This window comes from Macaca thibetana, chromosome 3 (genome assembly GCF_024542745.1).
Source record: "Macaca thibetana thibetana isolate TM-01 chromosome 3, ASM2454274v1, whole genome shotgun sequence".
Classification (NCBI taxonomy): domain Eukaryota; kingdom Metazoa; phylum Chordata; class Mammalia; order Primates; family Cercopithecidae; genus Macaca; species Macaca thibetana.
The window spans coordinates 97,748,111-97,772,528 of NC_065580.1; the positions used below are offsets into that span (position 1 = coordinate 97,748,111).

The window sequence follows — 24,418 nt, forward strand, 5'->3', positions numbered from 1 at the left end:
AAAACATTCAGTCTTTCACTATTGAGTGATATCATGTCACTTGTATAGTCACATATAAGTAATATGTAATATATTATTACCTGTAGGTTTTTTGAAGATGCCCTTTATCAGTTTGAGAAAGTTCCCTTCTTTTCCAGTTTGCTGAGGGTTTTACCATAAATATATGTTGAATTTTGCCAAATGCTTCTTCTGCATCAGTTATTATGTTCCTATGTTTTTTCTTCTTTAGACTTTTTTTTTTTTCCCTCAGCCAGCTGTGCTTTATTGACAATGGGCCACTCAGGCCTTGACTGGGTACTTCTGCAGCAGGTACAGCCTCTCCTTCCGTTGCTGCTGCTTGGTCTTCTGGTTCTATCTGTGCTTGTTGAACCGGCGGCACATGGCGTGTGTCTTCTTAGGCCACAGGTTCAGGGGCTTATACTTCTTGCCCTTGTAGAATTTCTTGAAGTTTTCTTTCTGAGTCTGGTTAATAAACGTGAGAACACGTCCAATTTGCGGACGACTCAGGTCTTAGAGAGCTTGGAGGCCGCACCGTCTGTCACTTTGGCGACGCTCAGCTGGGACAGCTCCACCTTCAGGTCGTCCAACTGTTTCAGCAGCTGCTCCTTCCGGTGAAGGTTTCCAGCCTTGATCTTGGCCATTGCTGCATAGGCTGCCGCCGCCGCCGCCGCCGCCTGCTCTGAAGGAAAGAGCTAGACTATTAATATGGTGGATTACATTTTTTAAATTGTAGACTATTAAGTCAGCCTTGTATTGCTGGGACAAACTGTTTAGTCATGTATTATTCTTTTTATATATTCCTGGATTTGATTTACTAACATTTTATTGAGGATATTTTGCATCTATGTTGGTTACAATACTGGTCTATAATTTTCTTACTGTCTTTGTATGATTTTGTTAGCAAAATCATAAAGTAGGTTGAGAAGTATTCCTCCTCTTCTAGTTTCTGACAAAGATTATGTAGAATTTGTATTTTTTTTAAATTTTATTTTCTTTATTTACTTTTTAGACAGAGTCTCATGCTGTCACCCAGGCTGGAGTGCAGTGGCAAAATGGAGCCCTCCACCTCCTGGGCTAGTGATCCTCCCACCTTAGCCTCCTGAAGACCTAGGCCCACAGATGTATGCCACCGTGCCCAGCTAATTTTTAAATTTCTTGTAGGGATGAGATCTCTCGCTTTGTTGCCTAGGCTGGTCTTGAACTCCGGGGCTCAAGCAATCTTCTTGCCTCAGCCTCCCAGTGTTGGTATTACAGGCATGAGTCTCTGCAATTGGCCTTGTTTTTTTCCTTAAATGTTAGGTAGAATTTACCAGTGAATCCATACAGACCTGGAGACTTCTTCTATAAAATGCTTTTCAACTGCTGATTCAATTTCTTTAATAAATATAGGACTATTCAGAGTGTCTGTTTCATCTTAGATGAACTTCATTATTTTTGGTTTGAGGAATTATTCTATTTCATCTAAGTTGTGGAATTTATGTGTATTGAGTCATTCATTACATTCCTTTATTATCCTTTTAATGTTTGCAGCATCTGTGGTGTCCCTCTTTTATTCTTGATATTAGTAATTTGTGTTTCCTCTGTGTTTTTCTTGCTAGAGGCTTATCATTTTTACTGATTTTTTTTTAAACAGCTTTTGAATTAATTGATTTTCTCTATTCTTCTGATTTAAATTTTATTGATCTGTTGTTATTTTTGTTATTTTCTCTATTCTTCTTGCATTGGGTCTATTTTACTCTTCTTTGTCTGGTGTCTTTAGGTGGAATTATTTGATTCTTTTTTGTTTGTTTTTTTTTTTGAGACTTAGTCTTGCTCCGTTGCCCAGGTTGGAGTCCAGTGGTGCAATCTCGGCTCACTGCAACCTCCACCTCCCAGGTTCAGGCAATTCTCCTGCCTCAGCCTCCCAGGTAGCTGGGTAGTGTGTGCCACCATGCCCAGCTAAGTTTTGTATTTTTAGTAGAGACGGGGTTTTGCCCTGTTGGCCAGGCTGGTCTCAAACTCTTGACCTCAAGTGATCCACCCACCTTGGCCTCCCAAAGTGTTGGGATTACAGGCATGAGCCACCATGCCCAGCCTTTCTTCTTTTTCTAATGTAATTATTTAATGCTACACATTTTTTAAAGCATAGCTTTAGTTGCATCCCACACATTTTGTTTTGTTATATTTTCATTTTTGTTCATTTCAAACTGTTTTCTAATGTTCCTTGACACTCCATCTTTGACTCATGGATTATTTAGAAGTGTGTTGCTTAACTTTAAAATGTTTGGTGATTTTTCAGTTATTCTATATTATCAATTTCTATTTAAATTCCATTTTGACTAGAGAACATACTTTGTATGATTTTGATTATTTTAAATTTGTTAATATTTGCTTTGTGATCCAAGATACAGTTCAGAAGTCCATTTCATATGCATTTCAAAACAATGTGTATTCTGTGGCTGTTGGGTAGAGTGCTCTATAAATGTCAAATATGTCCAATTGATTCATGATGTTATTTGTGCCTTCTCGGTCTTTGCTCATTTTCTGTCTACTTGTTTGCTCAGTTATTGAGAGGAATGTTGAAGCCTCCAACTACAATTGTGAATTTGCCTATTTTTCCTGTTAGTTCTGTCAGTTTTTGGTTCATGTATTTTGAAGCTCTGTTATTAAGTGCATAATAACAGAATTTAGGATTATGATGTTTTCATAACAGAATTATTATTACGTTTTCTAGGTGAATTGGTCCTTTTATTACATTATTATATAATGTCTCTCTTTATCTCTGGTAATTTTCTTTGCTCTGAAGTCTACTTTTTCTATTTTTAGTTGGCATTTAGCACATTGAAACAGAATGGTCCAAAGTGACAGAATCATTCCACATGCTTGCGCTCCTTCTCCAGGAAATACAATGGAATCTTTCCGTACTATTTTAAAGAGCCTTGATCCACAGGATAGTTTGTAAAATTCACCCTAATTTAGAATAAATAATAATGGTGACTTAGACCTTCTCCATGTCATATATAGACTATGTTGTTAGTAAAGTTCATTCTTTCAACAAACATTTTTTGAAATGTCAACCATCAACTGACAGGCACGGGGTTGTGTGAGGGGATACTGAGAAATAAAAGGATATAATAGAAGAAGAAAGAGAAGATTAAAAAAACCTTTTTCCAGACCCTTCAGATGGACACAGTTCAGTACAAATAATTCTATTTCAGTGTGCTAAATGCCAAAAAAAGTAGGATTACTATTAATAATCCCACTCCAGCCCTCTTTTGATTAGTATTTACATGCTTTTGTCTTATTTCTTTTTACTTTCAATTTACCTATATAATTACATTTAAAGTGAGTTTCTTATGTACTGAGTACAGTTTGTTCGGTCATGTTTAAAAAATCTATTTTGACAATCTCTGTCTTTTAATTGGTATGCTTAGACCATTTACATTTAATATAGTAATTGATATGCTTGAGTTTATGTTTATCTTTTTTTGTTTTTGTTTTTCATTTATTTATTTTTTTTTTGGTGATAGAGTCTCGCTGTGTCTCCAGGCTGGAGTGCATTCGTGCGATCTCAGCTCATTGCAACCTCCGCCTCCCGGGTCCAAGTGATTCTCCTGCTTCAGCCTCCTGAGTAGCTGGGACTACAGGTGCGTGCCACCACGCCCAGCTAATTTTTGTATTTTTAGTAGAGATGGGGTTTCACCATGTTGGCCAGGATAGTCTTGATCTTTTGACCTTGTGATCCACCTGCCTTGGCCTCCCAAAATGTTGGGATTACAGGCGTGAGCCACCACCTGGCTGTGTTATTTATTTATTTATTTATTTATTTATTTAAGATGGAGTCTCTGTCACCCAGGCTGGATTACATCTGTAATCCCAGCACTTTGGGAGGCTGAGGTGGGCAGATTATGAGGTCAGGAGTTCAAGGCCAGCCTGACCAACATGGTGAAACCCCATCTCTACTTAAAAAAAAAAATAGAAAAATTAGCTGGGCATGGTGGTGCACGCCTGTAATCCCAGCTACTCAGGAGGCTGAGGCAGGAGAGAATTGCTTGAAACGGGGAGGCGGAGATTGCAATGAGCCGAGATCATGCCACTGCACTCCAGCCTGGGCGACAGAGCAAGACTCTGTCTCAAAAACAAAACAAAACAAAACAAAACAAAACAAAACAACGGATACAATGTAAAATAGAAGAAGAAAGAGAAGATAAAAAGAAAACTTTTTCCTTTTTCCAGAGCCTTCAGATGGACACAGTTCAGTACAAATAACTCTATTTCAGTGTGCTAAATGCCAAGGTATGAGTAAGGGCTGGGGGATTGGGGGTGTGCAGGGGAGAGGTTTTAACCAATATCTAAATAACTAATTTAACCAATAACTAAATACTTCTCATGTGCCAGACACTACCTTAGGTGCTGGGGGCACCATAATCTGGTCTAGGGTGGTGGATCTGGGAAGGCTTCTGGAGGCAGTGACATTTGATCTGGGTTTTGAAGGATGAGTAAGTTTTAACCAGCAAAAGGGTAGGGGTAGAAGGAGATGCGTATTCAAATACCTTGTGGCGTGAGTGAGATTGATGTGTCTGTGAAAACTGAAAGAAGGCCAGTGTGGTTGGATCACAGCAAAATGGTGGTAAAGGGACACAAGATGTGACTATGAAGATAGGTGGTGTGTGTGTCGAGGTAAGGATTTGGGGTTTAGCAATGGGAAGCCGTTTACGCTGAGGAGAGGGCTTGACCCAGGATTAGATTTGCATTTGAAAAGAATACTCTGGATACAGCAGGGGGAACAGACTGGAATAGGTTAGTGGTGGATGTGAGGAGACCAATTAGGAGACTAATTTGGTGAGCCAGGCAAGAAGGAAAATGTTTGAAAAGCTTCTCAAAGGTTGGCATTTCAGCTTTTTTTTTTTTTTTTTTTTTTGAGGTGGGGTCTCACTTTGTCATCCAGGCTGGAGTGCAGTAGTGCAATCATAGCTCACTGCAGCCTCGAACTCCCGGGCTCAAGCAATCCTCCTACCTCAGCCTCCTGAGTAGAAGGGCTTGCAGGCACACACCACAACACTTGGCTCAGCTGGGTTTTGAAGGATGAGTAGATGTTTTCCCATATCATTGAGAGCAAGAAGATTCTAGGTTTTAGGAGACATATTGAAAGGGCCTGTGAGGCTGGGCTCTGATGTGTTTGCATGCATGCATGTGTATGTGTGTGCATGTGTGAGAGTATGTGTGTGTATGTGGAGAGGTTGAGTACTTGGGAAAATACATCGGGGCCATATTGTGAAGAGAATTTGGCCTTCTTCATCAGGTAGTGAGATTATCTGATTTATATGTTGGAACAATCACTGTGTCTGCAGTGTAGAGGATAGGCAAATCAGTTGGCGACTTATTGTAGTTATCAGAGAGAGATGAGAAAGGCAGGAGCAAAGGGGACAAGAGGAGGGAATGGATTCAAGATCTATGTAAGAGATAGACTGTTCCGAGGTTATTAACAGAGTGGGTGTGGTGGGTAAGAAAAAGGGAGGACTGAGGATGACTTTAAAGGTCTAATTTGGTTGAATGGTAGAGCCATTAACAGTAGTTAAGACTACACAGAAAGGAGAACACATTCTCTTGTGGGTTAGGAGAAGGAAGAGAAGCGGGAAGGAAAAGAGTGATACATTTGGCCTAGGGAACATTCAATTTAAGGTGCTCAAGACATGTATGGTAGAGATGTCCTCTTGACCAAGAATAACTAAGACTATCATTTGTTTAATGAATGCTTACCATGGTCAGGTACTGGGCTGAGGAATTTCCATAGATCACCTCATTTGACCCTAACAACAGCCCTATAAGGTAAATGTTATTGGCTCCATTTTACATATGGGGAAACTGAGGTGCAGAGAGTTTTGAAATTCTCATGTACTTGGCTGATTATTACATTATTTAACCCTTCAACAAATTTCCTTATCTCCATCTCATTTTCTGACTGTAAACTTTCCACCAAGAAGTCTTTTACTTTTCCCCATTCCTCCACCTTTTCCTGATTTACCACATGTAATCATAGAAAGAATATTGCCAGTTTTGAAGGAGATGCTGATTAAAACTAAGCTCTTGGCCGGGCGTGGTGGCTCAGGCCTGTAATGCCAGCACTTTGGGAGGCTGAGGCGGGTGAATTATAAGGTCAGGAGTTTGAGGCCAGCCTGGCCAACATGGTGAAACTCCGTCTCTACTAAGAATATAAAAAATTAGCTGGGCCTAGTAGCAGGCACCTGTAGTCCCAGCTACTTGGGAGGCTGAGGCAGGAGAATCACTTGAACCCGGGAGGCAGAGGTTGCAGTAAGCTGAGATCACGCCACTGCACTCTAGCCAGGCGACAGAGTGAAACTCCATCTCAAACAACAACAACAACATAAAAAACTCTTTTACTAAATAGCTGTGTGGCCCTCACTTGTAAAACGGTTCCTCATTTGTAAAATGGAAAAAATGTAATGCCTTACTCTTTACTTCTCAAGTAAGCAAAATGTTCTAACATTCACTTTGTTAGAAAATTTAGGAACAATAATTTTGAATGATTAAACAGATATGCTACTGACTAGAATGTGAAATTTGCATGATTTAAAGAGCAAACAGCCGGGTGCGGTGGCTCACGCCTGTAATCCCAGCACTTTGGGAGGCTGAGGTGGGCAGATCACTTGAGTCAGGAGTTTGAGACCAGACTGGCCAATATGGTGAAACCCTGTCTCTTCTAAAAATACAAAAATTAGCCTGGCATTGACATACAGGACTAGCTGGATTCCCTAGGCCGACTAACAATCCCTAATTCTAGCTGGGAAGGTTACTGCATCCACCTTTAAACACGGGGCTTGCAACTTAGCTCACACTCGACCAATCAGGTAGTAAAGAGAGCTCACTAAAATGCTAATTAGGCAAAAACAGGAGGTAAAGAAATAGCCAATCATCTATTGCCTGAGAGCACAGTGGGAGGAACAATGATTGGAATACAAACCCAGACATTCGAGCCAGCAACGGCTACCCTCTTTGGGTCCCCTCCTTTTGTATGGGAGCTCTGTTCTCACTCTATTAAATCTTGCAACTGTACTCTCTTCTGGTCGTGTTTGTTATGGCTCAAGCTGAGTTTTCACTCGCCGTCCACCACTGCTGTTTGCCGCAGTTGCAGACCCGCCGCTGACTTCCATCCCTCTGGATCCCGCAGGGTGTCCGCTGTGCCCCTGATCCAGCAAGGTGCCCATTGCTGCTCCGGATCAGGCTAAAGGCTTGCCATTGTTCCTGCACAGATAAGTGCCTGGCTTTGTCCTAATCTAGCTGAACACTAGTCACTGGGTTCCACGGTTCTCTTCCGTGACCCATGGCTTCTAATAGAACTGTAACACTCACCGCATGGCCCAAGATTCCATTCCTTGGAATCTGTGAGGCCAAGAACCCCAGTTCAGAGAACACAAGGCTTGCCACCATCTTGGAAGTGGCCTGCCGCCATTTTGGAAGCAGCCCTCCACCATCTTGGGAGCTCTGGGAGCAAGGACCCCCTGGTAATATTTGGCGACCATGAAGGGACCTCCAAAGCGGTGAGTAATATTGGACCACTTTGGCTTGCTATTCTGTCCTATCCTTCCTTAGAATTGGAGGAAAATATTGGGCACCTGTTGGCCGGTTAAAAATGATTAGTGTGGCTGCCAGACTTAAGACTCAGGTGTGAGGCTGTCTGGGGAAGGGCTTTCTAACAACCCTCAACCCTTCTAGGTTGGGAACATTGGTCTGCCTGGAGCCAGCTTCCACTTTCAGTTTTCTTAGGGAAGCCGAGGGCTGACTAGAGTCAGAAAACTGTTGTCCCAAACTCCTGGCATTAGCCGGTTGAGATCATGGCGCAGCCAAAAGTCTCTACTCAACAGTTGCCTATGCGTGCACCCCTACCTTTCCTTCTGACCCATACCTCCTGGGTCCCGACCATGACTTTCTTGAAAGTGCAGCCCCAAAATTCTCCTTACCTCTGAATCTACTTCCTCTGATCCCTGCCTCCTAGGAATGGTTCAGACTTTCATTTCCTCTAGCAAGTTGTATCTCCAAAAGGATCTAAGGAAGTTCTATGCTGAATCCTTAGGCATCTAGGTATAAACCCAGGGAGTCTTATCCCTGGTGTCCCTCCCGATTTAGGTATACAGCTCTTGACATGGGCAGTTATGTGGGACCCATTCCCCACCACCCTTGCCAGGGCCCCAAGTTTCTAATGGCTAAGAGAAGGAGAGAGAGAGAGAGACAGAGGAAAGAGAGATGGAGGAGTGAGAGAGACAGAGGAGAGAGAGAGAGAGAGACACCGAAGAGAGAGATGGAGGAGAGAGATGGAGAGACGGAGGAGAGAGATGGAGGACAGAGAGAGAGAGGTGGAGAGAGACAAAGAGGGAGTCAAAGAGAAAAGAAAGAGAAAGAAATAGAAAAAAAAAGTGTGCCCTATTCCTTTAAAAGCCAGGGTAAATTTAAAACCTATAATTGATAATTGAAGGTCTTCTCTGTGACCCTGTAACACTCCAATACTACCTTGTTGTCAGTGTAAACAAGGGCGTAGCCTGAAAACACTGAGACCACTGACAGCCCTAGCTTTCCTATCAAAAATCCTTAACCCAGTAACCCGTGGATGCATTCAATCTGTAGTGGCAACTGCTTTGCTAACAGAAGAAAGCAGAAAAATAACTTTCAGAGGAAACCTCATTGTGAGCACACCTCACCAGTTCAGAAATTTTAAGTCAAAAAAGCAAAAAGGTAGCTTACTAACTCAAAAATCTTAAAGTATGGGGCTATTCTGTTAGAAAAAGGTAATTTAACACCAACCACTGGTAATTCTCTTAACCCAGCTGATTTCCTAACAAGGGATTTAAATCTTAATTACCATACAAAGGTCCTACCAGACCTAGGAGGAACTCCCTTCAGGACTGGAGATAGATGGTTCCTCCCAGGTGATTGAGGAAAAAACCACAATGGGCATTCAGTAATTGATAGGGAGACTCTTGTGGAAGCAGAGTTAGAAAAATTGTCTAATAATTGGTCTCCTCAAACGTGAGAGCTGTTTGCATTTAGCCAAGCCTTAAAGTACTTACAGAATCAAAAAAGAGTATCTCAATCTTGACTCAAAAGATTACCTATACCTTCTCTGAAATGAATTTGCATAAAAACTGTTGTTTATGGGAATGCATCTTGATGGGGCAGCTGGGTTGTTATGAAATACTCAGGAACCCAGCCCAGCTCTAGGACTCACCCCTGAGCACGAAGGCAATGTTGGGCACGCTGGTAAAGGATCACTAGAATCCAGCAGCCCGGACCCCTTTTTTTGTGGTCAAGAGAGGCGGGAAAAGGGGTGCAGGACAGCTACATCGGTGAGCGTAACTAATCTGATAAGCAGAGGTACATGGGTGGTTACGCACCCTGGAAAGGAATAAGCATTAGGACCATAGAGGACCCTCTAGGACTAATGCTCATTGGAAAATGACTAGGGGTTCTGGCATCCCTGTGTTCTTTTTTCAGATGGGAAACATTCTCCCCAAGGCAAAAATGCCCCTAAGATGTATTCTGGAGAATTAGGACCAATTTGACCCTCTGACGCTAAGAAAGAAACAAGTTATATTCATCTGTAGTACTGCCTGGCCACGATATCCTCTTCAAGGGGGAGAAACCTGGCCTCCTGAGGGAAGTATAAGTTATAACACCACCTTACAGCTAGACCTCTTTTGTAGAAAAGCAGGCAAATGGAGTGAAGTGCCATATGTACAAACTTTCTTTTCATTAAGAGACAACTAGCACTTATGTAAAAAGTGTGATTTATGCCCTACAGGAAGCCCTCAGAGTCTACTTCCCTACCCCAACATCCCCCCAACTCCTTCCCCAACTAATAAGGACCCCCCTTCAACACAAATGGTCCAAAAGGAGATAGACAAAGGGGTAAACAATGAACTAAAGGGTGCCGATATTCCCTTATTAAGCCCCCTCCAAGCAGTGGGAGGAGGAGAATTTGGCCTAGCCAGAGTACATGTACCTTTTTCTCTCTCAAACTTAAAGCAAATTAAAATAGGCCTAGGTAAATTATCAGATAACCCTGATGGCTATATTGATGTTTTACAAGGGTTAGGATCCTTTGATCTGACGTGGAGAGACATAATGTCACTGCTAAATCAGACACTAACAACAAATGAGAGAAGTGCCGCCATAACTGCAGCCCGAGAGTTTGGCGATCTCTGGTATCTCAGTCAGGTCAATGATAGGATGACAACAGAGGAAAGAGAATGATTCCCCACAGGCCAGCAGGCAGTTCCCAGCGTAGACCCTCACTAGGACACAGAATCAGAACATGGAGATTGGTGTCGCAGACATTTGCTAACTTGCGTGCTAGAAGGACTAAGGAACACTAGGAAAAAGCCTATGAATTATTCAGTGATGTCCACTATAACACACGGAAAGGAAAAAAAATCCTACTGCCTTTCTGAGAGACTAAGGAAGGTATTGAGGAAGCATACCTCCCTGTCACCTGACTCTATTGAAGGCCAACTAATCTTAAAGGATAAGTTTATCACTCAGTCAGCTGCAGACATTAGGAAAAAACTTCAAAAGTCCACAAAATTGAGAAACCCTATTGAACTTGGCAACCTTGGTTTTTTATAATAGAGATCAGGAGGAGCAGGCGGAATGGGACAAACGGGATAAACAAAAGGCCACTGCTTTAGTCATGGCCCTCAGGCAGGCAGACTTTGGAGGCTCTGGAAAAGGGAAAAGCTGGGCCAATCAAATGCCTAATAGGGCTCGCTTCCAGTGTGGTCTGCAAGGACATTTTTAAAAAGATTGTTCAAGTGGAAATAAGACACTCCCTCATCCATGCCCCTTATGTCAAGGGAATCACTGGAAGGCCCACTGCCCCGGGGGATGAAGGTCCTCTGAGTCAGAAGCCACTAACCAGATGATCCAGCAGCAGGACTGAGGGTGCCCAGGGCAAGTGCCAGCCCATGCCATCATCCTCACAGAGCCCTGGATATGCTTGACCATTGAGGGCCAGGAGGTTAACTGTCTCCTGGACACTGGCACGGCCTTCTCAGTATTACTCTCCTGTCCTGGACAACTGTCCTCCAGATCTATCACTATCCGAGGGGTCCTAGGACAGCCAGTCACTAGATACTCTCTCTTAGCCACCAAGTTGTGACTGGGGAACTTTACTCTTTTCACATGCTTTTCTAATTATGCCTGAAGGCCCCACTCTCTTGTTAGGGAGACACATTCTAGCAAAAGCAGGGGCCATTATATACCTGAACATAGAAGAAGGAACACCCGTTTGTTGTCCCCTGCTTGAGGAAGGAATTAATCCTGAAGTCTGGGCAACAGAAGGACAATATGGACAAGCAAAGAATGCCCGTCCTGTTGAAGTTAAACTAAGGGACTCCCCCTCCTTTCCCTACCAAAGGCAGTAGCCCCTCAGACCCGAGGCCCAACAAGGACCCCAAAAGATTTTTAAGGACCTAAAAGCCCAAGGCCTAGTAAAACCATGCAGTAGCCCCTGCAATACTCCAATTTTAGGAGTACAGAAACCCAATGGACAGTGGAGGTTAGTGTAAGATCCCAGGATTATCAATGAGGCCGTTGTCCCTCTATACCCAGCTGTACCTAACCCTTATACTCTGCTTTCCCAAATACCAGAGGAAGCAGAGTGGTTTACAGTCCTGGACTTTAAGGATGGCTTTTTCTGCATCCCTGTACATCCTGACTCTCAATTCTTGTTTGCCTTTGAGGATTCTTTGAACCCAACGTCTCAACTCACCTGGACTGTTTTACCCAAGGGTTCAGGGATAGCCCCCATCTATTTTGCCAGGCATTAGCCCAAGACTTGAGCCAGTTCTCATACCTGGACACTCTTGTCTTCAGTACGTGGATGATTTACTTTTAGCCGCCCATTCAGAAACCTTGTGCCATCAAGCTACCCAAGTGCTCTGAAATTTCCTCACTACCTGTGGTTACAAGGTTTCCAAACCAAAGGTTCAACTCTGCTCACAGCAGGTTAAATACTTAGGGCTAAAATTATCCAAAGGCACCAGGGCCCTCGGTGAGGAATGTATCCAGCCTATACTGGCTTATCCTCATCCCAAAACCCTAAAGCAACTAAGAGCGTTCCTTGGTATAACAGGTTTCTGCTGAATATGTATTCCCAGGTACGGCGTAAACCAGACCATTATATACACTAATTAAGGAAACTCAGGAAGCCAATACCCATTTAGTAAGATGGACAACTGAAGCAGAAGTAGCTTTCCAGGCCCCAGTGAAGGCCCTTTCCCTAGCCCCAGTGTTAAGCTTGCCAACGGGGCAAGACTTTTCTTTATATGTGACAGAAAAAACAGGAATAGCTCTAGGAGTCCTTACACATATCCGAGTGATGAGCTTGAAACCCGTGGCATACCTGAGTAAGGAAACTGATGCAGTGGCAAAGGGTTGGCCTCATTATTTACAGGTAGTGGCGGCAGTAGCAGTCTTAGTATCTGAAGCAGTTAAAATAATACAGGGAAGAGATCTTACTGTGTGGACATCTCATGATATGAACAGCATACTCACTGTTAAGGAGACTTGTGACTGTCAACCATTTATTTAAGTATCAGGCTGTATTACTTGAAGGGCCAGTGCTGTGACTGCACACTTGTGCAACTCTTAACCCAGTCACATTTCTTCCAGACAATGAAGAAAAGATAGAACATAACTGTCAACAAGTAATTGCTCAAACCTACACCACTCAAGGGGAACTTTTAGAGGTTCCCTTGACTGATCCCAACCTCAACTTGTATACTGATGGAAGTTCCTTTGTAGAAAAAGGACTTTGAAAAGTGGGGTCAGTGATAATGGAACACTTGAAAGTAATCCCCTCACTCCAGGAACTAGTGCTCAGCTGGCAGAACTAATAGCCCTCACTTGGGCACTAGAATTAGGAGAAGGAAAAAGGGTAAATATATATACAGACTCTAAGTATGCTTACCTAGTCCTCCATGCCCATGCAGCAATATGGAGAGAAAGGGAATTCCTAACTTCCGAGGGAATATCTATCAAACATCAGGAAGCCATTAGGAGATTATTATTGGCTGTGCAGAAACCTAAAGAAGTGGCAGTCTTACACTGCCGGGGTCATCAGAAAGGAAAGGAAAGGGAAATAGAAGGGAACTGACAAGCGAATATTGAAGCCAAAAGAGCCACAAGGCAGGACCCTCCATTAGAAAGGCTTATAGAATGACCCCTAGTATGGAATAATCCCCTCCTGGAAAATAAGCCCCAGTACTCAGAAGAAGAAATAGAATGGGGAACCTCACAAGGACATAGTTTCCTCCCCTCAGGATGGCTAGCCACTGAAGAAGGGAAAATACTTTTGCCTGCAGCTAACCAACGGAAATTACTTAAAACTCTTCACCAAACCTTTCACTTAGGCATTGATAGCATCCATCAGATGGCCAAGTTATTATTTACTGGACCAGGCCTTTTCAAAACTATCAAGCAGATAGTCAGGGCCTGTGAAGTGTGCCAAAGAAATAATCCCCTGCCTTATCGCCAAGCTCCTTCAGGAGAGCAAAGAACAGGCCATTACCCAGGAAAAGACTGGCAACTAGATTTTACCCACATGCCCAAATCTCAGGGATTTCAGTATCTACTAGTTTGGGTAGATACTTTCACTAGTTGGGCAGAGGCCTTACGCTGTAGGACAGAAAAGGCCCAAGAGGTAATAAAGGCAATAGTTCATGAAATAATTCTCAGATTCAGACTTCCCTGAGGCTTACAGAGTGATGATGGCCCTGCTTTCAAGGCTACAGTAACCCAGGGAGTATCTCAGGCATTAGGTATACAATATCACTTACACTACGCCTGGAGGCCACAATCCTCAGGGAAGGTCAAGAAAATGAACAAAACACTCAAACGACATCTAAAAAAGCTAACCCAGGAAACCCACCTTGCATGGCCTGTTCTGTTGCCTATAGCCTTATAAGAATCTGAAACTCTCCCCAAAAAAGCAGGACTTAGCCCATATGAAATGCTGTATTGATGGCCCTTCCTAACCAATGACCTTGTGCTTGACCAAGAGACGGCCAACTTAGTTGCAGACATCACCTCCTTAGCCAAATATCAATAAGTTCTTAAAATATTACAAGGAGCCTGTCCCCAAGAAGAGGGAAAGGAATTATTCCACCCTGGTGACATGGTTTTAGTCATGTCCCTTCCCTCTAATTCCCCATTCCTAGATACATCCTGGGAAGGACCCTACCCAGTCATTTTATCTACCCCAACTGTGGTTAAAGTGGCTGGAGTGGAGTCTTGGATATATCACACGTGAGTCAAACCCTGGATACTGCCAAAGGAACCTGAAAATCCAGGAGACAATGCTAGTTATTCCTGTGAACCTCTAGAGGATCTGCGCCTGCTCTTCAAGCAACAACCGTGAGGAAAGTAACTAAAATCGTAAATCCCCATGCTCTCCCTTATCATATTTTTATCTTTACTGTTCTCTTACCCCCTTTCACTCTCACTGCACCCCCTCCATGCAGCTGTATGACCAGTAGCTCCCCTTACCGAGAGTTTCTATGGAGAATGTGGCTTCCCGGAAATATTGATGCCCCATCGTATAGGAGTTTATCTAAGGGAAACCCAACCTTCACTGCCCACACCCATATGCCCCACAACTGCTATAACTCTGCCACTCTTTGCATGCATGCAAATACTCATTACTGGACAGGAAAATCATAAATCCTAGTTGTCCTGGAGGACTTGGAGCCACTGTCTGTTGGACTTACTTCACCCATACCAGTATGTCTGATGGGGGTGGAGTTCAAGATCAGGCAAGAGAAAAACATGTAAAGGAAGTAATCTCCCAACTGACCCAGCTACATAGCACCCCTAGCCCTACAAAGGTCTAGATCTCTCAAAACTACATGAAACCCTCTGTACCCATACTCGGTGGGTAAGCCTATTTAATACCATCCTCACTGGGCTCCATGAGATCTTGGCCCAAAACCCTACTAACTGTTGGATGTGCCTCCCCCTGTACTTCAGGCCATACATTTCAATCCCTATACCTGAACAAGGGAGCAACTTCAGCACAGAAATAAGCACCATTTCCCTTTTAGTAGGACCTCTTGTTTCCAATCTGGAAATAACCCATACCTCAAACCTCATCTGTGTAAAATTTAGCAATACTATAGACACAATCAACTCCCGATGCATCAGGTGTGTAACTCTTCCCACAAGAATAGTCAGCCTACCCTCAGGAATATTTTTTGTCTGTGGTACCTCAGCCTATCATTGTTTGAATGGCTCTTCAGAATCTATGTGCTTCCTCTCATTCTTAGTGCCCCCATGACCATCTACACTGACAAGATTTATACAATTGTGTCATACATAAGCCCTGCAACAAAAGAGTACCCATTCTTCCTTTTGTTATAGGAGCAAGAGTGCTAGGTGGATTAGGTACTGGCATTGGTGGTATCATAACCTCTACTCAGTTCTATTATAAACTATCTCAAGAACTAAATGGTGACATGGAACTTATCACTGACTCCCTGGTCACTTTGCAAGATCAACTTAACTCCCTAGCAGCAGTAGTCCTTCAAAATCGAAGAGCTTTAGACTTGCTAATTGTCGAAAGAGGGGGGGCCTGTTTATTTTTAGGGGAAGAATGCTGCTATTAAGTTAATCAATCTGGAATCGTCACCAAGAAAGCTAAAGAAATTTGAGATCAAATACAACATAGAGCAGAGAGGCTTCAAAACACTGGACCCTGGGGCCTCCTCAGCCAATGGATGCCCTGGATTCTCCCCTTCTTAGGACCTCTAGCAGCTATAATATTAATACTCCTCTTTGGACCCTGTATCTTTAACCTCCTGGTTAAGTTTGTCTCTTCCAGAATTGAAGCTGTAAAGCTACAAATGGTTCTTCAAATGGACTTCAATGGGAGTCCCAGATGCAGTCCATGACTAAAATCTACCACAGAACCCTGGACTGGCCTGCTAGCCCATGCTCCGATGTTAATGACATTGAAGGCACCCCTCCCAAGGAAATCTCAGCTGCACAACCCCTACTACGCCCCAATTCAGCAGGAAGCAGTTAGAGCGGTCGTCAGCCAACCTCCCCAACAGCTCTCAGGTTTTCCTGTTGAGAGGGGGTACTGAGAGGCAGGACTAGCTGGATTTCCTACGCTAAGAATCCTTAAGCCTAGCTAGGAAGGTAACCGCATCCACCTTTAAACACGGGGCTTGCAACTTAGCTTACACCCGACCAATCAGGTAGTAAAGAGAGCTCACTAAAATGCTAATTAGGCAAAAACAGGAGGTAAAGAAATAGCCAATCATCTGTTGCCTGAGAGCATAGCAGGAGGAACAATGATTGGAATATAAGCCCAGGCATTTGAGCCGGCAATGGCTACCCTCTTTGGGTCCCCTCCCTTTGTATGGGAGCTCTGTTTTCACTCTATTAAATCTTGCAACTGCACTCTCTTCTGGTCGTGTTTGTTATGGCTCAAGCTGAGCTTTCGCTCACCGTCCACCACTGCTGTTTGCCGCCATTGCAGACCTGCTGCTGACTTCCCCGGCAGGGTGTCTGCTGTGCTCCCAATTCAGCCAGGTGCTCATTGCTGCTCCCGATTGGGCTAAAGGCTTGCCATTGTTCCTGCACGGCTAAGTGGCCGGGTTCATCCTAATTAAGCTGGACACTAGTCACTGGGTTCCTTGGTTCTCTTCCGTGACCCACAGCTTCTAATAGAGTTACAACACTCACTGCATGGCCCAAGTTTCTATTCCTTGGAATCTGTGAGGCCAAGAACCCCACGTCAGAGAACATGAGGCTTGCCACCATCTTGGAAGTGACCTGCTGCCATTTTGGAAGCGGCCCCCCACCATCTCGGGAGCTCTGGGAGCAAGGACCCCTGGTAACAGCACGGTGGCGACTGCCTGTAGTCCCAGCTATTCTCAAGGCTGAGGCAGGAGAATTTATTGAACCCTGGAGGTGGAGGTTGCAGTGAGCCGAGATCAAGCCATTGCACTCTGCAAGACTCTGTCTCAAAAACAAACAAAAAGAGCAAACTATAAGCACACAGGAACCCCAAAGATATTTCATGGCTTCGGTGTACTGTTTTGAGCTACTTCTTCAGATCTTTATGGATCAAAGTTCAGCCTCCACCAGTGGGAACATTTAATGAGGAAGGTTGAGAATTACCATGCATTCTATTAATATCTAGAAGGATTGCGGTTAGGACCAAATGACTAATAAGATACCCTAAGTATTATTAGGAAAGGAACTTGGTTATAAAACTCCGGGCAAATTGTACTTAGGTTCATTTCAGTTGTCATTTCCTTCATACTTTCTATGTCCTCCACCCTAGCAGCTGATTTATAGACTGACCTTTTACCTGGGCTAGTCCCCAACTATGCTGGCACTGTCACAAGGCAGTGAATCCGTGAGTAAATACATGTTCTGATTTGCTTTGCTCTCAAAGGCCAACCTGACCTTCTCCTTGTCTTTCTGACTGGTTGTGACTCACAGACTAGCTGAACACCAGGCCCTTGGGATCCCAAGCTGGGCAGGGTGCTGTGTTTTTTCTTTGCTCATTCAGACTTTCTCAGTGCTTTCTGGTTCAGAACTGGGGTTGATAACACGGTTGGTAATGGGGAGACCAGGTTCCATTGCTATGGTTACTCTCTCCATGGATACAAATTATCAGGGACCTTCCATCCTCACAGACCTGACTCCCACCTCTTCCAGAGGTCTTTTACCGAGTAAAAACAAATGGTGAACACTCACTTCCTGGAAATTTCTCTTCAATTTCACCCTATTTTTATCAACAAAATCACCGACCTATCTTTAAATATCAAATAGGAATTTTTACCTTTGAATATAATTGTTCAGATTTAGGTTACAAACTGCGTTTTTCTGTGTTGTGTGAATATTCATGTACCTGATTTTTTTTTTTTTTTTGACAGAGTCTGACTCTGTAGCCCAGGCTGGAGTGCAGTGGCATGATCTCAGCTCACTGCAACCTCCACCTCCCGGGTTCAAGCAATTCTCCTGCCTCAGCCTCCCAAGTAGCTGGGATTGCAGGCGTGCACCACCACAACTGGCTGATTTTTTGTATTTTTAGTAGAGACGAGGTGTCACCGTGTTGACCAAGCTGGTCTTGAACTCTGAACCTCAGATGATCCACCTGCCTCAGCCTCCCAAAGTGCTGAGAATACAGGTGTGAGCCATCCCACCCAGCCTCATGTACTTGAATTTTTAATCATAAAAGTTATATAAGCCCATCAAGGGAAACAGTGAAAACTGGCAAAAGGGATGTAAAACCCCAGAATTAATATTTTGGGCTGGATGAAGTGACTCACACCTGTAATCCCAGCATTTTGGGAGGCCAAGGTAGGTGGATCACTTGAGCCCAGGAGTTCAAGACCAGCCCGCGCAATATGTCAAAATCCTGTCTCTACTAAAAAGATAAAAATTAGCCAGGCACAGTGGCTCACACCTGTAATCCCAGAATTTTGGGAGGCTGAGGCAGGCAGATCATGAGGTCAAGAGTTCGAGTCTAGCCTGACCAACATGGTGAAACCCCATCTCTACTAAAAATACAAAAATTAGCCAGGCATGGTGGTGCGCACCTGTAATCCCAGCTACTCAGGAGGCTGAGGCTGGAGAATCACTTGAACCCAGCCTGGGTGACAAAGCGAGACTCCATCTCAAAAATAAAACAAAACAAAACAAAATGAAAATTAGCTGGGTGTGGTGGCACGTGCCTGTAGTCCTACCTACTCAAGAGACTAAGATAGGAGGATCGCTTGAGCCAGGGAGGTGGAGGTTGCAGTGAGCCGAGATTGCACCACTGCTCTCTAGCCTGGGCAATAGAGTGAGACCGTCTCAAAAAAAAATTTTTTTTGGCATACTTTTTCTTAGATTTAAACATTTTTTGTATCTATTGACCTTTAAAAAATTTGCCTTCTGTCATCTGCACACTCATATTTTAAACTGAAGTTAATTATGGGTGGGTTTCAGGGAGCACCCAAATTCCCTGAAATTGTATGTAAAATTGTATATAGGGGCATATGTACTTTTTCTGGGGAGAGGGGAATAATTTCTATCAGATACTCAAAAGAATCTGACTCCAAACATTTTTTTTAAAAATCACAGTAAATTTGCATTATATTTTTTCTACTGCTCTAGGAAAGCACTTTCCCAGGAGGTTTGGGGGATGCCAGTTTATTACTCCAACAATGCCAGGGCTCAGCATTTTAATTTTTCAGTCTGCAATGGATTTCATTGTCCTTATAAAGGGTTAGGTCAGAGTGTCTCCTATAGCATGTAGGCAGTTGAGGGCTTTTGGACAACCATGGAGCATTTTAATTTCCAGGATTCTGTTAGATGTATGTGGTGGGAGGAGCCAGAGGGGTCATTGCTCAAGGTGGTTAAATGTGGCGTGTGTAGACAGTCAGCAATTCCGCATCCCACAAGGAAAGTTCTGATCTGTGCTGGGACTAGAGATCACCCTCAGTATCATACCTACTGCATGTTTGCCAGTATATTATGTCATCTATCTCTCCATATAATCTTGCTGTTGTAGAATCAACAGTTATTGAACGATTTTGATGGAAGATAGGCATAATTATCATTTCTCTTTGGAAAACTAGGAAAGTGTTGCTCGGAAAAATCTCTGTGGTTTTCTAAAGCTCCCAGTAACAGAAAATGAGAAACTTGAAATTGGATCCCATATTCTGTGACTCCAATCCTGAAAGCTTGTCCTTGAATCATAGATTATCATAGCCACCTTGGTTTTTATTTTGAGGAGCAGTTTCCATTTGGAAAGATGTTTGAATGGTCAGTGATTTCTATAGGCACTTGGTGGTGTCCAGTGATAGCAAATAAATAGTTTGATCATTATCTCCTCATTTATGAGAGCAAGAAGCAGGTGCATAAGTGAAAAGAAAGACGCAAGTTTCTTTACTTGTTCTGTATTTGTGATAACATAAAAATACTCATAGAAAACTAACTAGATGAGATAACCTAATATTCTAAAGATTTACCTCTATTCTGAATATTATGCTTAATATGTCATTATAGTACTCTTCCATTTCTGTGCTGAGAACGTTTTCTTCTTGTATTAATGAATTTACCTCTCATCCCTGAAGATAAGTGTCCCATTGGAGAGAGACATGAGCAATATTTGTGGACTCTAATGAACTTGCAAAAGAGAAATGAGGCAAATATTTTATAATAGAAAGATACTAAGACATCAGATTCTTGAATATGCAGGTAACGTTGCTGTATTAACAGATGTTCACCTTTTAAATAAAAATGTGCTTATAACAGACCCAATGAGATTTAAAAACTATCCTCGTTATTCAAAGATTTGATTTACACCAATATAATTGATGAAACTGTTCAGCCGTAGATTTTCAAAATGCTCTACTTTACAAATAGCACATTAAATTGATTTTCTCTTTTTATATATTACGGATTAAATGTTTCTCAAACGCTTTGCAAGATATTGAAGATTTCAGAAGACAGGGATGGTACATGTACCCTTCAGTCAGGCTTCCTAATGGGGCCATACATTTTACGGGAGAAACAGTGTGAGTAATTATTTGCAGGAGGTGGAAAAAGGTATCCAAGAATACCAAGGTAAAAATGCTTGAAAATTTAAAATTAAATGCAAGTTGTTTAGTCAAGATGCCATGGCTGGGCGCGGTGGTTCACACCTGTAATCCCAGCACTTTGGGAGGCCAAGGCGGGTGGCTCACGAGGTCAGGAGTTCGAGACCAGCCTGGCTAACACGGGTGAAATCCTGTCTCTACTAAAAATACAAAAATTAGCTGGACATGGTAGCAGGCCTCTGTAATTGCAGCTAGTTGGAAGGCTGAGGCAGGAGAATCACTTGAACCCAGAATGCAGAGGTTGCAGTGAGCCAAGATCGCGCCATTGCACTCCAGCCTGGGCAGACAGAGCAAGACTCCGTCTCAAAAATAATAATAATAATAATAAAATAAAGATGCCATGTAGTAATATATTTTTGTAACCAGTATTTGATGTTTTATACTCTCTGATATTTTAAATGTTTGAGGTGCAGATGCACACACACACATACATGCACACACACGTATACACACACACACATTTATTTATTTATTTTTTGGAGACAGAGTCTCGCTCTGTTGCCAGGCTGGAGTACAGCAGCGCAATCTCGGCTCACTGCAACCTCCAACTCCCTGGTTCAAGCGATTCTTCTGCCTCAGCCTCCCAGGCAGCTGAGATTACAGGCATATGCTACCATGCCCCGCTAATTTTTGTATTTTTAGTAGAGACAGGGTTTCACCATGTTGGCCAGGATGGTCTCGATCTCCTGACCTCGTGATCCACCCACCTTGGCCTCCCAAAGTGCTGGGATTACAGGCGTGAGCCACCAAGCCTGGTCCACACATATTTATTATACTATTAAAAAGTTAGCTGTTACTTTAAATTAAAAAGGTTACGTTCATGGGAAAAAAATTAAAAAACTATGCAAAAGACAGAAGTAGATAAGGAGAAAAACAAAAGTTCACCTTCTTACTTCTCAATGTTTAATTATACTACCCAGAGATAAACAGGGTTAAAATTTCCTGCCAGCAATGTTCACTGTCTTATGTACATATGTCCTTTAAAAAGCTCTACAGATGTGATAGCAATACTGTTGAGCAACTTGCTATTTTCAGTAAATTATGTCTTGAACTTCATCTTTCTACATCTGTACATATAGATCTCTTTCATTCTTTTTGGTGGCTGTATAATATACTATTGTAAGAATGTACCAATCTTACTTAACTAATTCCTTACTGGTGAATATTTTGGTGGTTTCTACTTTTGTTTTCCTATTGTAAACCCATGTACAAGGACACACATTACACCATTATTTTTCCACACATGTGCAGGTATAGTATTGCATGGTTGGGTAACTTCCTAGGAATGTAATCTCTAGGTAAAAGGACATGTGCAATTTTTTTTTTTTTTTGAGACAGAGTTTCACTCTTGTTGCCCAGGCTGGAGTACAATGGCGCGATCTTGGCTCACCACAACCTCTGCCTCCCAGGTTTAACTGATTCTCCTGCCTCAGCCTCCTGAGTAGCTGGGCTTACAGGTGTGCACCACCACGCCCAGCTAATTTTGTATTTTTAGTAGAGACAAGGCTTCTCCATGTTGGTCAGGCTGGTCTCGAACTCCCGACCTCAGGTGACCCACCTGTCTTGGCCTCCCAAAGTGCTGGGATTACAGGTGTGAGCCACCGCGCCCGGCCCATGCATTTTCAATTATCTAGTTTTTTAGATAATATGAAAATTTAAAAAATATGTCTTAGAGTAAAAAGATCAATCTATATAGAAAGTGAAACGCAGCTGGGCGCAGTAGCTCACGCCTGTAATCCCAACACTTTGGGAGGCTGAGGCGGGTGGGTCACAAGGTCAAGAGACTGAGACCATCCTGGCCAACATGGTGAAACCCTGTCTCTACTAAAAATACAAACGTTAGCTGGGCATAGTGGCAGGCGCCTGTAATCCTAGCTACTCGGGAGGCCAAGGCAGGAGAATCGCTTGAACCTGGGAGGTGGAGGTTGCAGCGAGCCAAGATTGTGCCACTGCACTCCAGCCTGACGGCAGAGTGAGACCCCATCTCAGAAGGAAAAAAAAAAAAAAAAAGAAAGTGAAAAGCAAAAGTTTCTTTCTCAAGCTCTGAGCTCCCCCCCATGACCATGATAACAGTTTCTTAGTCTCCTGCTCTAACACGAATATAATACATATTTTATGTGTGCATAAAAAATACAAGCAGGATGATTCATTGTGGGTTATGCTCACATTACGTTTGATAAGTACTGCTCTTCAAAAAAAAAAAAAAAAAATGCATCAATTACATTCCTATCAAAAATCTGTGTACCTTCCTGTCCCCACCATCCTTGACAGCATCCTTGGATATGATCACACTTTTCCATTTCTTTCTTTTTAAAATTTTTTTTTTTTTCTTTTGAGACAGAGTCTTGCTCTGTCACCTATCCAGGCTGGAGTGCTCACTGCACTCCTGGCTCACTGCAGCCTCTGCCTCCTGGGCTCAAGTGATTCTCCTGCCTCAGCCTCTGAGTAGCTGGGATTACAGATGCGCACCATCATGCCTGGCTAATAGAGACAGGGTTTCACCATGTTGGCCAGGCTGGTCTCTAATTTCTGACCTCAGGTGATCCACCCAGTCGGCCTCCCAAAGTGTTGGCATTACAGGCATGAGCCACCGTGCCTGGCCAATTCTTGTTTTGCCAATCTGATAGATGAAAATAGGCATCTTTTAAATCACTCACATTGTCATGTCTTTTTTTTTTGAGACGAAGTTTTGCTCTTGTCCCCCAGACTGGAGTGCAATGGCATGAGCTCACTGCAAGCTCCGCCTCCTGGGTTCAAGTGATTCTCCTGCCTCAGCCTCCCAAGTAGCTAGGATTACAGGCGTGTACCACCACACCTGGCTAGTAGAGATGGGGTTTCACCATGTTGGCCAGACTGGTCTCAAATTCCTGACCTCAAGTGATCCACTCACCTCGGCCTCCCGAAGTGCTGGGATTATAGGCGTGAGCCACCACACCTGGCCTGGTATTTTTATCTTTTTTTGAGACTGAGTTTTGCTCTTTTGCCCAGGTTGAAGTGAAGTGGTGGATCTCGGCTCACTGCAACCTCCGCCTCCTTGGTTCAAGCAATTCTCGTGCCTCAGCCTCCTGAGTAGCTGGGATTACAGGCGTCCACCAGGCACTCACTTTTTGTATTTTTAGTAGAGACGGGGTTTCGCCATGTTGGCCAGGCTGGTCTCAAACTCCTGACCTCAGGTGATTCACCTGCCTCGGCCTCCCAAAGTGCTAGGATTACAAGCGTGAGCTGCTGCGCCTGGACCGGGCATATCTTTTTTTATGGATGACCTGGAATCACACTGGATTGACTTTCTTATTGGCTTCTGTGCTTTCTTGGCATACTCACAATCAGACACAAGTATTTCTACAGTTACTGGAAATGAGGTACCTATCCTGGAGCGAGCCACAGTGGCCCCAGTTACTTGCAGGGGAGGGGAGGCTGAAGTAAGAGGATCACTTGAGGCTAGGAGTTCAAGGCTGCAGTGAGCTATGATCACGCCACTGTGCTCCAGCCTGGGCGACAGAGCAAGACACCATTTCTTAAAAAAAAAAAAAAGCCTACTTTGTACCTTGATAAGATGTTATGTCCCCCGACCCCATTTCCTTCAACTCCATAAATGAGACCTTTATTTTTCTATCTCTTTTTCTCCGTTTCCTTCCTCTTCCAGATGAGGTCTTTGAAGTCTTTTTCTTCCCTTCCCACTCATCCTCTGCTCTCATCTCCTAGGTTAGGCTGAGGTATTTAGTGATTTTTGTTCTAATCTAAACTATAATATTCTCAGATGAGGCCCA

General features: G+C 43.3%; 2 pseudogenes; one reads left to right on the plus strand and one right to left on the minus strand.

Annotated features, from left to right (window-relative positions):
* Positions 1 to 279: 279 nt before the first annotated feature.
* On the minus strand, positions 280 to 641 carry LOC126951390 (60S ribosomal protein L35-like; annotated as a pseudogene).
* An 8,845-nt stretch (positions 642 to 9,486) lies between these two features.
* On the plus strand, positions 9,487 to 10,617 carry LOC126950868 (uncharacterized; annotated as a pseudogene).
* The last annotated feature ends 13,801 nt before the right edge of the window (positions 10,618 to 24,418 follow it).